Raw genomic sequence first — 14,438 nt, 5'->3', positions numbered from 1 at the left:
TCATGCGAAGAGCTGACTCATTGGAAAAGACCCTGATGCTGGGAGGGATTAGGGGCAGGAGGAGAAGGGAACGACAGAGGATGAGATGGCTGGATGGCATCATTGACTCGATGGACATGAGTTTGAGTAAATTCTGGGAGTTGGTGATGGACAGGGAGGCCTGGCATGCTGCGATTCAGGTTGCAAAGAGTAGGACATGACTGAGCTACTGAACTGAACTGACTGATACAACACAAAACACAGTTAGACGTCCCTGCCGTTGCAGCCAGGCAGGGTGAAATCAAGAGTACCTGCCAGGAGAACACAGGAGCTGCAGGTGAGGGAACCTGCTCAGGTCCAGGGTTCAGAGCAATTAAGGATTGTTACCCGATAACCCTATATGCAAAACAGAAAAAGAGACACAGATGTACAGAACAGACTTTTGGACTCTGTGAGAGAAGGCGAGGGTGGGATGTTCTGAGAGAACAGCATTGAAACAAGTATACTATCAAGGGTGAAATAGACCACCAGCCCAGGTTGGATGCATGAGACAAGTGCTCAGGGCTGGTGCACTGGGAAGACCCAGAGGGATGGGATGGGGAGGGAGGCGGGAGGGGGGATCGAGATGGGGAACACATGTAAATCCATGGCTAATTCATGTCAATGTATGGCAAAAGCCACTGCAATATTGTAAAGTAATTAGCCTCCAACTAATAAAAATAAATGAAAAAAAAAGGATTGTTATCTAATAAAAGGTCTGACTTCATTTACATTTGGAAACACAGAATTAAACAAAGTGAAATGGGTTTGTTTCTTCATTTGATTGTGGTTATGGATTTGTTTCTTACTTCAGCACTTGTCAGGGACCATGGAATCATCTTCTCCACTGAGCATCTGGCAGGTATGGGGTTTTGGGGATCTCAAACCAGGAAACTCTGCTCTACAACATTCCAGCCTTAAAATAGGAGTCAGTGATCTTTTTTTATAAAGGGCCCAAGAATAAACACTGTAAGCTTTTCAGGCCATGATGTAGCATCAAGGAGATGATGCAGGGACTTAGATGCAAGAGAAAAAACAAATTTCTAAAAATACCTTGATGAAATTAAAAATATATACTCATAGTTGAGTGCAATTTTGTGCAATTCAGGTCTACTAATGAGAAGACTGAAATTCTTTCGTGAGGGATAACGTTTTGCTTAATTGGGGTTCAAAGTTAGTCTTCTGTATTACTATGGCAAGAAAGCAGCCTAAAATCAATGACCAAGATAAAGCATCCTCTAAGTTACAAACAGATAAAACTGGAGAGGACATTATAGAGCAATTATTTCAGCTCTTTCTTATAGAGGAAGTGAAGCCCAGATTCCTGGGAACACTTGCCCCTTGCAGCCACATAGAGAAGAGAAGTCAGTCTCATGACTTAGAGTTCCACTGTGCCTCTTAGACTGTCTGTGTTATCTATAAGAGAGCAGATCCAGTGGCATGTCCATCATCTGCTGATGCTGTTGTGGTTCAGTCATTCAGTCACGTCCAGCTCTTTGTAACCCCATGAACTGCAGCACGCCAGGCTTCCCTGTCCTTCACCATCTCCTGCAGTTTGCTCAAGTTCATGTCCATTGAGTCAGTGACGCCATCCAGCCGTCTCATCCTCTACTGCCCTCTTCTCCTTCTGCCCTCAGTGTGATTTTTGTATTTAAAAGTCACATCCAGAAGAGCCTCCTTTAAGAAGCCATGTACTATTAATAATGGCAGTGACTACAGGTGACTTTGCCCAAGAAGGCTCACTAATGTCATGTTGTTCTTACACACTTGACTTCACACCACTGTACCTCAAGCATCTTGAGGACATGGTGTGTCCAATTCATTGTTCTGTCATCAGCATGTGGCACGTGAGGAAAATTCAATAAATCCTTCTTTGATTAAACAACTGTTAAGTCATTAAAGCCTCTTCTTTTGCAAAAATCTTTTCCACCCCTTCCCTCTCAACAAAGTATTGCGATCAGATCATTGCTCCCTCCCTAAAACTCTCCAGTGGGCTCACACTGTACTTCGAATAGAATCCACACTCCTCACCTGACCCACAGGCCCTTCTCAATCTAGCCCCTGCCTGCCTCTCTGATCTTGTCTGTTTCTACTCCACCCCTCTTCAGTCATGCTGACCTGTTTCCCCATTCACCAGACATGCGAAGTTTATTCCTGCTCTATTGCTTTTGCAAAGGCTGCTCCCTCCATTTAGAACTCTGCTCCCTGATCATTACAGTCTCTTCTAGCATTGCTGTCCTTCCCTCCAACCACTGTCATTTATTTTCTCATTTATACGTGTTCTTATTTATTTGTGTGTGAGTTCCATGGGAGAAGAGGTCTCTGCTGTCTTGCTCACCACCACCATGCTTAGCTCCCCAGTCAATATCTGGCACATAGCAGGTATTCAATAAATACCTGTTGAATAAATGAATTCCTCCAGGCTTCCTCAGCCTTCTTTTCTACTGTACTCACAAAATACAATAAATACTTGTTGAGTAAATGGAATAAATAAAGACAGAACATCTTCCTTTTGGTTCCTGGGTGAGATCTTGGCTTAGATGACATGCTGTAATTGACCAGAAACACAGGTGCAGGGGCATGGTGCGGAAATCAGAAAAACCAAAGACAGAACCGGGGGAGCTACTGGGCATATGTATAGTTACTTAGCTCTCCAATTTGTTTTCATTTAAGTTTATGTGCCTTTAAGCCAATGCCCCAAAAATTACAGCCTCTGACTGGCTGGCACCTAATTTTCTGACTTTAAAACCACTTTATTTCAAGCTTGATAAATAGCTTTTGTCACTAGGTAGAGTAATTAAGGTGCAGTATTGGTCGTCACTAGGCTGGACTGACATTACTTTCTTTTCAGTGTTTTGTTATCTGCCTGTCGGATTTGGCAGAGCTCATAGCAAGGCTCAGGGCTGAGTTATGTACATTCTTTCCTGGCAGGAGCTTTGTCAGGAAGATATATCACCCCCTTCTACTGAGCAGCCTCTGTTTTCCAAGACCCATGGCAGGCATTCCTGGTACACGCTGCCAAGCCCCTGTCTGTCATCTCTGGTGGCCACCCAGTCACTGGCAGAGAAAACAATGGGATGTTCCCTATTTGAGGTCTTCATGCTTCTTGGACTCCCTGCTATGTTCTAGCTTACCCTCTACAAGTGGTATTTCATTAATAATTCAATATAAATTTCAAAACCAATGCTTCATAGTGCTGGAACTGCCATCCTACAGAAAGAGTAAAGAAATGGAGCTCAGCCTTGCAAAGCCTCATCTCCATGACACATCCAAGAAATAGAAAGGGAAGCAGAGAATCAAAGGGCATCATGTCTGCTATCATCCAAACTGAAAGTCACTCAGTCGTGTCCAACTCTTTGGGACCCCATGGACTATACAGTCCACGGAATTCTCCAGGCCAGAATACTGGAGTGGGTAGCCTTCTTTACCTTCTCCGGGGGATCTTCCCAATCCAGGGATCAAACTCAGGTCTCCCACATTGCAGGTGGATTCTTTACCAGCTGAGCCGCCAGGGAAGCCCAAGAATACTGAAGTGAGGAGCCTATCCCTTCTCCAGCGGCTCTTCCTGCACAGGAATCCAACCGGAGTCTCCTGCATGGCAGGCAGATTCTTTACCAACTGACCTATCAGGGAAGCCCAAGGGCATCATAGGCTCTTACAATAAATCATTAACTTAAAAAGTCAACTGCCTCACTTTATGGATGATGAAGCTGAGTCACAGAGAGATCAAGTAGCTATTACCTCACAGCTAGTCAGTGGTAAGATGACTATGCACATATTTACTTGTTTATCTGAGTGTTAAAGACCAAGGTTCAGAAACTTGCATCCAGTCAGAAGTCATTTACTGAGTCTCACTGAGAAACTATTTCCATTTCTCTGCCAGGACCATGAATTCGATTCATTGTTTAGATTCTACCTAATTTCCTCACATTCAGAATTCAGGACCAGAAGAGCAGCAGTAAAGTAAAATGGATGGACGATTATGCCTTAGATGTCAGATCTGTATTTGTGTAGCCGATATTTACATCCAGCATCTCTTTCAAGGTATCTTGAAAGAAGCCCACTCAAGAAGGCTTTACCAATATGAGAATATCCCAGTAGAAAGGTGCTAAGTGGGTCATTCTGCTGTAAATCAGTCAGGGAGATGTCACCTGCATCAGCATGCTGTGCATCTCAGAGGTCCCTGATGATAGGGGGAAAGCATCTGCCTCAGAAAGGCCACCAACAACTAGATTACAACCTCAACTGATGACAGACTCCACCCCTTCTCTCTCCTTCTTCACTGGACCCTGGAGAGAACAGAAGCACAGACAGGAGCAAAGATAGAGCATGAAAGAGAAAACCACATCTCCTTCACCACTCTAGGTCCTTGAGCTGATGTCCCTAGCAGGGAAGAGGGAAGAAGCTTTACTGTGAATTAGACAATAAAATTTGGGTTGCTCACATCTGAATATGAAATTGTTATAATGCCATAAAGTGAGTACGAAGCAATGGGTGCTGCCTGAGATGTTGCCAAGAAATGTGAGAGAGCCAGTAATATTTCAGGAATTACTAATTAAGTATGGGTGGAAATCAGGGAATGGAGGGATGGAGAAGCTAAAAAGATGGACATGGGAAAGAGGAGGTGCTCATGAAGAATGTACTCTGCTTTGTGAAGAGTTTAGGCTTTATCCTTCTGATGCTCATTAATAGCTAAATCAACTAACTTTAAAGAATATCAAATTTACATGCATTCAACAAATATTTATTATAGACCTAAAAGTACCAGGTTCTGGGGATACATCAGAGAGTAAAACAGACAACAAACTCTGCCCTTAGAGAGTTTACATTCTAGTGGGAAAGAGGTAACAGATTATAAACATAGTAAGTAAGTGTTTATTATCTAGGATGTTAGAAGCTGATAAATATTGTGGAAATAATTAGAGCAGTATAAGACACTGGACGTGCTGAAGCAGAGAGGACGAACGGGTCAGAGTCCATCATTTAATTGGAGGGCCAAGGAGGCAACACTGAGAAGGTAACACTTCCCCAAAGACCTGAAGGAGCTGAGGGGTTAAGTGTGAGCCAATCTGAAGGAAGAGTATTCAAAGCACAGGAGATGATCAGTTCAAAGGCCATAAAGCAGGACCCTGCTTGATGTACCTATACAACATCATGGAGGTTACTGTGGCTGGAACAGAACGAGAGGAAGAGAGCTGGAGATACGATCAGACAGGGTCAGATCAGGTAGGGCCTCAAAGACCTTGAAGGACTTTGAGTTTTTTTCTGAGTGAACTCAGGAAACACTGAAGGATTTACATAGGCACAGGAGAGTAACTTGATCTGAATTGTTTTATTTTTTTATTTTTTTGTCCCAATTATTTTTATTAGTTGGAGGCTAATTACTTTACAATATTGTAGTGGTTTTTGCCATACATTGACATGAATCAGCCATGGATTTACATATGTTCCCCTTCCTGAACCCCCCTCCCACCTCCCTCCCCATCCCATCCCTCTGGGTTATCCCAGGGCACCAGCCCTGAGCACTTGTCTCATGCGATCTGAATTGTTTAAAAGGATCATTCTGGCTGCTGGGTTGAGAACAGACCGGGGCTGGGGGATAAGGTAGAAGCAAAGTGAGAGTTAGTAGGTGTTTGTAATTATCCAGGAGATCATATACTTGAAAAATCACTATGGAAATATTGAGGAGGTAAGAATGGAAGACAGTGAGACTGAGAAGATCAGGATCAGTTAGGAGTCTAATCCAATAGTCCAGCTACAAAATGACTAAGTTCTTCAATAGTTCTAACCTGCATCTATCATTATTTATACTGAAACACAATCAATTTTATATAAATAATAAACTGAAAGTACCAAATTTGAGTCTACGGGAAAGGAAATAAACAGATAACTTATAAGAGGTATGTATAAACACGGCATGCATTTTAACACAATTAGGAGAATATTTAACCTGTGACTCCAACCCAGGGCTCTGTACACAAAAGATGTTCAAGAGTCTACTTTTGGAATTTCACTTATGTATGAAGAGCCAATTACTACAGGGATTGCCCTAGTATTAACAATCAGAAAAGTAGGGAAATTACATAAAACTATTTTTCAGATACTAGGCAATGAGGCAATCTCTGTGATCTCTCAGAGAAGGAAAACAATCAGATAAGTGCTCTGATTGCCCCAGTTTACTTCCTGGAGACATTTCAAAACTGTAGTTCAGAGTGGAAACTCAAACAGAATATAGTATTCTCATTTAAAGAGACATATTCTGTAGGTCAGAATATTGGAGAAGAAGGCACTAAGCAAAAATGCTCCAGAGATCATCAAAGGGGTCCCCTCAAGTCTGTAGCTACTGATCTGCACATGCCTGGGGTAATACTCCATGAGACTAGGGATAGAACTACCTGAACCAAACAGGCTGGAAATGTCCCTGAAATCACACGTTAATAGGAATAACTCACATTCTCATCACTCAGAGTGAATAAACTTCATAAAATAGAGAACATTAAGTAGAATATTCAAAAGAGTCATGTCTTAGCAGTGGGGGAATAAATTAAGCCTAGAATAAAGACTGCTCCAGACCTACCACAAGAAAACTTGACAACAAGTTTCAAAGGGATCAAACTGATCTGCAACTGTAAAAACTCTTTAAAGAAATACAACAAAATCTAACACTGAACAAAATAAAATTCAGTGCCTGGAATCTGATCAAACACTTACAGGCATGTGGCAAAGAAGAAAAATACAAACTATAAACAGAAGATTCTACCAACCAATAAAAACAGAACAAGAAACGACAGATATTTGCAGAAATTTTCAGAAAAAGCAGCTGTTATAAATCTTATGAATATACTCCATGATGTAAAGGAAAAGTGAAAGTGGAAGTCACTCAGTAGTGTCCAACTCTTTGCAACCCCATGGACTAGACAGTCCATGGAATTCTCCAGGCCAGAATACTGGAGCGGGTAGCCATTCCCTTCTCCAGAGGATTTTCCCACCCAGGGATTGAACCCAGGTCTCCCACATTGCAGGCAGATTCTTTACCAGCTAAGCCACAAGGGAAGCCCATGTAAAGGAAACATAAGCACAATTAGCAGAGAAAACAGAAGATATGAAAATATTTAAATGGAAATTCTAGACAAAAAGTACAAAATCTGAAGTGAAAACAGCACTGGATTGAGTTAACAGTCAATGGGATACTTGAGAGAAAACAATATCAGACGCACCAAGAGAAACTGTCCAACATAAAGCATACAGGGAAAAAAAAAAAAACTGAAAAATATCAAAGAACAGACGTGAACTTTGGGGAAAAGATACTGACTTACAGATTCAAGAGACTCAAACAAGATAAAATTAAGAAATCATGCCCAGAAACTTCATAATCAAACTGCAGGCAGAGAAAAAAATGACATATCATGTACAGAGGAATAACAGTTTGAATGACTACAAATTTTTCATCAGAAGCCATGAAAGCTAGAAGGGAATGGAAAGACATCTTTCAGGAATTAAAAGAATATAGTTTTTAACCCAAAATTCTACCAGAAATATCCTTTAGGAATAATGGAAAAATAAAATCATTCTAAGGTGAAAGAAAACAAAGATAATTTGTTGCCATCACACCTGATTTTAAAAAAAAGAAATGTTTAAGAAATTTCTTCAGAGTGAAAAAATAATAATAATATCAAAGGAAAACAAAGGACTTAAAGAATGAAAGAGCAGCAAAAATGGTAAGTATCTGGGCACAGAGACCATTTGTATCCTTTAAGTTCTTAAAAATACTTGTGACTGTTCAAAGTAAAAATCATGTGAAAAATCCTAAGAAATCCACAAAAACTTTATTAGGATTATTACGGGAGCTTAGTAGTGTAACATAACTCAAGGTCAGTAAAAGTCAAACATTCTATATACTATCAATTAACAACTTAAAATTGTAATTTGGAGGGTATTATGTTAAGTGGAATAAGTAAGACAGAAAAAGATAAATACTGAATGATATCACTTATATGTGGAATCTAAAAAAATACAACAAACTAGTGAATATAACATAAAAGAAGCAGAATCACAGGTATAGAGAACAAACCAGTGGTTACCAGTGAGGAAAGGGAATGGGGGAGGAGTAATATCAAGGTGGAGAAATAAGAGGTACAAACTATTATGTATAAAATAAACTACAAATATGTACTGTAAAACACACAGAATACAGGCAAAAATTACAGTTTTATAACTATAAATGAAGTAAACTTTTTAAAATTAGAAATCACTATAATAACCTATAACATATAATGTTGTACATCAACTATACTTCAATTAAAAATAGAAAATTATAATTTTAAAAGAATTTACAATAGCATTGACATGAAATACTTAAGAAATACATTTAATAAAATATGCACATGATCTGTCGGAGAAGGCAATGGCACCCCACTCCAGTACTCTGGCCTGGAAAATCCCATGTACTGAGGAGCCTGGTAGGCTGCAGTCCATGGGGTCGCTAAGAGCCAGACACGACTGAGCGACTTCACTTTCACTTTTCACTTTCATGCATTGGAGAAAGAAATGGCAACCCACTCCAGTGTTCTTGCCTGGAGAACAAGGGATGGGGGAGCCTGGTGGGCTGCCGTCCTCTGTGGGGGTCGCACAGAGTCAGACACTACTGAGGCGACTTAGCAGCAGCAGCAGCTATGATCTGTATACTGAAAACTACAAAACACTCCTGAGAGAATCAATTATGCCTTTAATAAGCAAAGATGCCATGTTCACAGGTCAGAAGACTCAATATTTTTACAATATCAAATCTTTCCCAATTGATCTATGAATTCGATACAAGCCATATCAAAATACCAGCAGGACTTTTTATTTCACAAGTTGATTATAAAATTTTCATGAAACAGAAGACATACTCAATTTTTTTTTGTTTTTACAAAATAATTTTGAAACAGAAAGACAAAGTTGAAGGATGTAATAGCCTGATTGCAAAGTTTATGATAAGACTACAGTTATTTGGACACTGTGGATAGGACTGACATACATATCAATGGGATAGAGTAGAAAGTCCAGGAATAGTATACACATATATGGTCAATTCATTCTCCACAGTAATTCAAAGGAGAGAAGACCGTTTTCAATAAGTGGTACTAGAACAATTGGATATCCATATGCAAAGATACAAACCTCAAATCTTGTCTCACATCAAAAACAAAAATCAAAACTCAAAATGGATCACAACCACAATGTTAAAAATAAAACTATAAAATATACAGAAGAAAAAAGAAAATGTGACCATGGGTTAAGGCAAAGATGTCTTAAATAAGTCACAGGAAAAAAAAAAAACATAAAAGAAAAAAATTCATTAATTGTACTTCACCAAAATCGAGAACTTTTGCTCTTTGTAAAATACTGTTAAGGAACTTAAGATGCAAGCAATAGACTAGGAGAAAAATATTTGCAAAACACCTATCTGATAAAACTTGTATCCAAAATATATAAAGAACTCTCAAAACTCAGTAATAGTGAAAGATCCAATGAAATCAGTGGGCCGAAGATTTGAAGAGACATTTCACCAAGGAAGATGTATGACTGGCAGAGAAGTACATGAAAAGTTTCTCAAACCATTATTCTATCTTGAAAATGCAAATTAAAACTACAATGAGATTCTTCCATACACCCAGTGCCTTAAAACTTAGTAAATTAAAACAATAACCTTATAATTCTATTTCATGTTTTTGTGAGTCATGAATTCAGCAAAGCTCAGACTATGCTACTCTACATAACGCTGACTGCAATCACCAGTACTTAATAGGCGACCTGGCTGGATTTGAGAGACCAAGATAGCTTCACTCACTTTACAAACTGCCTCAGAAGAGACAAAAAGAGAATAGAAAAGAGGCTACACATCAAAGCAACATAAAAACATTTCAAAAGGGGGAAAACTACTCACCAATCTGCCATGAAAATACACAAAGTAGCGATATAGATATAGATGTTTAAAAATAATATACAATAATCAAATAGAGTCGATCCTAGGAATGCAAGGTTAGTTTAATTCTTGAAAGTAAAATATAACTTGAAAATTGTAATATACCACATTATACAGGAGAAAAATTATATGATCATCTTAATAGATAATAAGTATTTGATAGAATTCAATGCTTATTAACAATTTTAAAATAACTCTAAGCAAACTAGAAATAGAAGGAATCATGTTTGAGTAAAAGTATCCACAAAAGTCCCATAGCTAATACCATAATTAACCACATAATATAACTGCCTTCTTGAAAAAATTAAGATGTTCACAGTCATCACTTATATTCAACCTGTACTGGAAATTCTAGCCTATACACTAAGATAAGAAAATAGATAAATGCCTTAAAGTTTGGAAATCAAAATAAAGAAATCTATAGTTGGCACATGACATTATTTATGTGTAGAAACTCCAGAAGAATCTCAGATAAACTATTATAATTAATAAATAAATTTATCAAGATCACTGGAAAAATGTAAATATACAAAAATCAATTTTATTTCTATGTACAAGAAACAAACATTGGAAAAATGATTTTTAAGAAAATACTCCTTAAAGTAGTGTTAAAAATCACAAATAGCCAAGACTAAATATGATGAAAGACACACAAGGACTCTACATAGAAAAGTATAAAGCATTATTAAGGTATATTAAACAGAATCTAAATTAACAAAGCAAGGGATGGCAAACTACAAACAGAAAACTGCTTTTTACTGCACATAAACTAAGAAGAGCTTTTCCATTTTTAAAAGGTTGTAAACGTAAAAGGAAAGAGACTTTGTGACAGAGACTGCATGTTGTCTAAAAAGCCTAAAGTATTTCTTATCTGATGCTTCACAGGAAAAGGCTGCTAACCCCTGAATTAGAGAAACAAACCACTTCCAATGATTAGAAGAATCAGAATTATAAAAATGTCAATTATCTTAAAACTAATCTATATACTCATTAACTACAAATTAAACTCCTAATAGGTATTTTCTTTTGGGAATTCACAAGCTGATTCAAAATTTTTTATTAAAATGTAAAAAGCCAAGTACAGCTAAAACTCTTTTTTAAAAAATAGCAAACCTGGAGGTTTTAAACTACTAGATATCCAGATTTCTTATAAAGCTATAGTAATAAAATAGTAATGGCACAAAGTTAAGCAGAACAGACTAGAAAGCCCAGGAACTGACCCACACATATACAATTGCTTTCTTTTCAATAAAACTGAGAAAGTATGATCCTTTCAATAAATGGAGCCAGACCAATTATATATCCATATGGGGGAAAAAATCATGCAGAATGCCAGGCAGGATGAAGCACAAGCTGGAATCAAGACTGCAAGGAGAAATATCAATAACGTCAGATATGCAGATGACACCACCCTTATGGCTAAAAGTGAAGAGGAACTAAAAAGCCTCTTGATGAAAGTGAAAGAGGAGAGTGAAAAAGCTGACTTAAAACTCAATATTCAAAAAACTAAGATCATGTCATCCAGTCCCATCACTTCATAGCAGAGAGACAGGGAAACAATGGAAACAGTGACAGACATTATTTTCTTGGGCTCCAAAATCACTGTGAATGGTGACTGCAGCCATGAAATTAAAAGACGCTTGCTCCTTGGAAGAAAAGCTATGGCCAACCTAGACAGTATATTTAAAAGCAGAGACATTACTTTGTCAACAAAGGTCCATATAGTTAAAGCTATGGTTTTTCCAGTAGTCATGTATGGATGTGAGAGCTGGACAATAAAAAAGGCTGAGCGTTAAAGAACTGATACCTTTGAACTGTGGTGTTAGAGAAGACTCTTGAGAGTCTCTTGGACAGCAGGGAGATCAAACCAGTCAATCCTAAAGGAAATAAGATTCAGCATCAGTTGATTAAAATTAAGAAATTATATTCAATCAAAAGCCACCATTAACAGAAAAACACCAACCTCAGAGATTTTTGAATTACATGTATCTGATAAGAATTCATATCCTGACTATATATCTAACACAGACACATATGTATGTGCATCCAAACACATGCCCAAAAATATTCACAAAGTATTATTTGTAATTTTTTTAAACTGCAAGTAATTCAAATATCTATGAGCAATGGCATGGGAAAATAGTTGTAGCATATTCATAGGATTGAATATTGTGCAGCAAAGAGAATGAACAAACTATAATCACATACTACAACATGGATGAAATTCCCAGTCATAACGCTGGACCAAAAAGCCAGACACAAAATAATACACACATACCAAGCTTGAAAACAAGGAAAACTCATCCATGCTGATGATGGAAGTCATAATAGAGGTCATTCTGGGGTAACAGTGACTGGGAAATGATGGAGGCTTCTGGGTTGCTGGTAATGCTCTATTTCTTGACCTGATGCTAGTAACATAGCTGTATTTCATTCTGTAAAAATTTATTCACTTAAAATGTATGAACTTTTCTGCATATATGTTAAATCTCAACAAAAACTTTACAGAAGAAAACAAATACACTATATATTTGAAACACTTACCAAAAGAAAAATCTTAGACTAGAACTGATTATATTTGGCCATGAACATGCTCTGGGCCTAACAGCTCTGGGCATGTTAAATAGTGTCCCCAACAAAGGCATGCCCATCCAGAGCCTCAGAATGGACCCCTGTTTAAATAGGGTCTTTATAGATATATTCAAGTTAATAGGATGTCCTACTGGATTGGAGTGGGCCCTCACCCAATGACTTTTATTCAATTTGGACAGAGATGCAAAGAAAAGAGGGCTTCTCCTGATGGTTCAGCAGTAAAGAATCAGCCTGCAATGCAGGAGATGCAGGTTTGATCCCTGGGTCAGGAAGATCCCCTGAAGGAGGAAACTGTAACCCACTGCAGTATCCTTGCCTGAAAAATCCCATCGACAGAGGGATTGTAACCCCTGGTGGGCTACAGTTCAAAGAGCCTCAAAGAGTCAGACATGATTGAGTGACTGCGCATGCACACATAGAGAAAAGAATACCCTGTGAAAACAGAGATACACAGGGAGCGTGTCAAGTGATAACAGGCAGAAGTGGGAGCAACACATCTACAGCACAAGGAACCCAAGGGGTGCAGAAAAACACACCAGAAGCTGGAAGCATCAAGCAAAGATTCTTCCCCAGGGCCTTGTCAAAGAGCACGGCTCTGATGCCACCTTGATTTCAGACTTCTAACTTTCAGGACTGCGAGAAAATAAATTCCTGCTGCCCAGTTTATAATGATTTGTTACAGCAGCTGTAGGAAACTAATCCAGCAGGTAGAGAAGTCAGCAGTGCAAGAAGAAAACTCATTTCAAAAACAAGCATCCAGAAGGTTGGAGAGAGGGAGCACAGACAGCCAGCTACTTGTCTGGAATTGGGACGAAAGCTTCAACTTCAACCACTCAGATTGGGTCTGGTGCTCTAAAGAGGAGCCATTGATTTTATAATACTGCCAAGTTCTATTTCAAGGCCTAGATATGAATGAATAAGCTCTTTAAGGGACAAAGAGAAAATAGAAAACAGATTTCTTAGAAAAGAGAAAGAAGCCAACTTGGAGCATTTCTGAAGACAAAGAACTTGGTCCGATACACCTGTAAATTAAAGATGAAGTGCTTTGCTTATAAAATACCATTCTGCCATGAAGAGACAGATGTTTTACATATTAAAAGTAACAGCTGTGTTATTTAACTCAACAGAAAAAATACATGCAAAAACACCATCTCAGGTAACCCTAAGAAAGATGGTTATAAAAGGTAAACTTGTCATACAAAGAGGTAATAATCTGGATGATTCGAGTGCTCTTCTGTGGTAGAGGAGAGAAATGAACTGTATCATACAGTACTTCCCCAGAAATGCCTAGTCCTGACACTAGTCATAAATGCTAAAAGGATGGATCAATTCTACTTCTTCAGCATCCGACATTTACTATGCCTACTAAAAGGAGGTAAAGGGAAGGTTGCAGGAAATGAAAGTAGTAAAGAACAGGATTTCTTACATTGATTGCTCACCTTCACACCAGTTGTACTCTTCTGCAAATTAACAACCACCTAAATGTTCTAAAATAGCAAAGGCACTCAAAGCTTACACTCCCCAAGGTTTGAACCACAACCACCACATCATGCAATTTTTGTTATAAAGTCAAAGTTTATTATACATAAAATGAGCTGATGACAAAATTTTATAATTCACCATATTCTCAAGGGGCTTCCCTGGTTACTCAGCTGATAAAGAATCCACTTGCAATGCGGTAGACCTGGGTTTGATCCCTGGGTTGGGAAGATCCTCCGGAGAAGGGAAAGGCTACCCACTCCAGTATTCTGGCCTGGAGAATTCCATGGACTCTATAGTCCATGGGCTCACAAAGAGTCAGACACAACTGAGTGACTTTCACTATATTCTTAACAGGCTTTGTTTGTTTGTTTGTTTTCAA

Source organism: Cervus canadensis, chromosome 7, assembly GCF_019320065.1.
Source record: "Cervus canadensis isolate Bull #8, Minnesota chromosome 7, ASM1932006v1, whole genome shotgun sequence".
Classification (NCBI taxonomy): domain Eukaryota; kingdom Metazoa; phylum Chordata; class Mammalia; order Artiodactyla; family Cervidae; genus Cervus; species Cervus canadensis.
The sequence above is the reverse complement of the archived record's forward strand: the minus strand, read 5'-3'. Positions refer to the sequence as shown.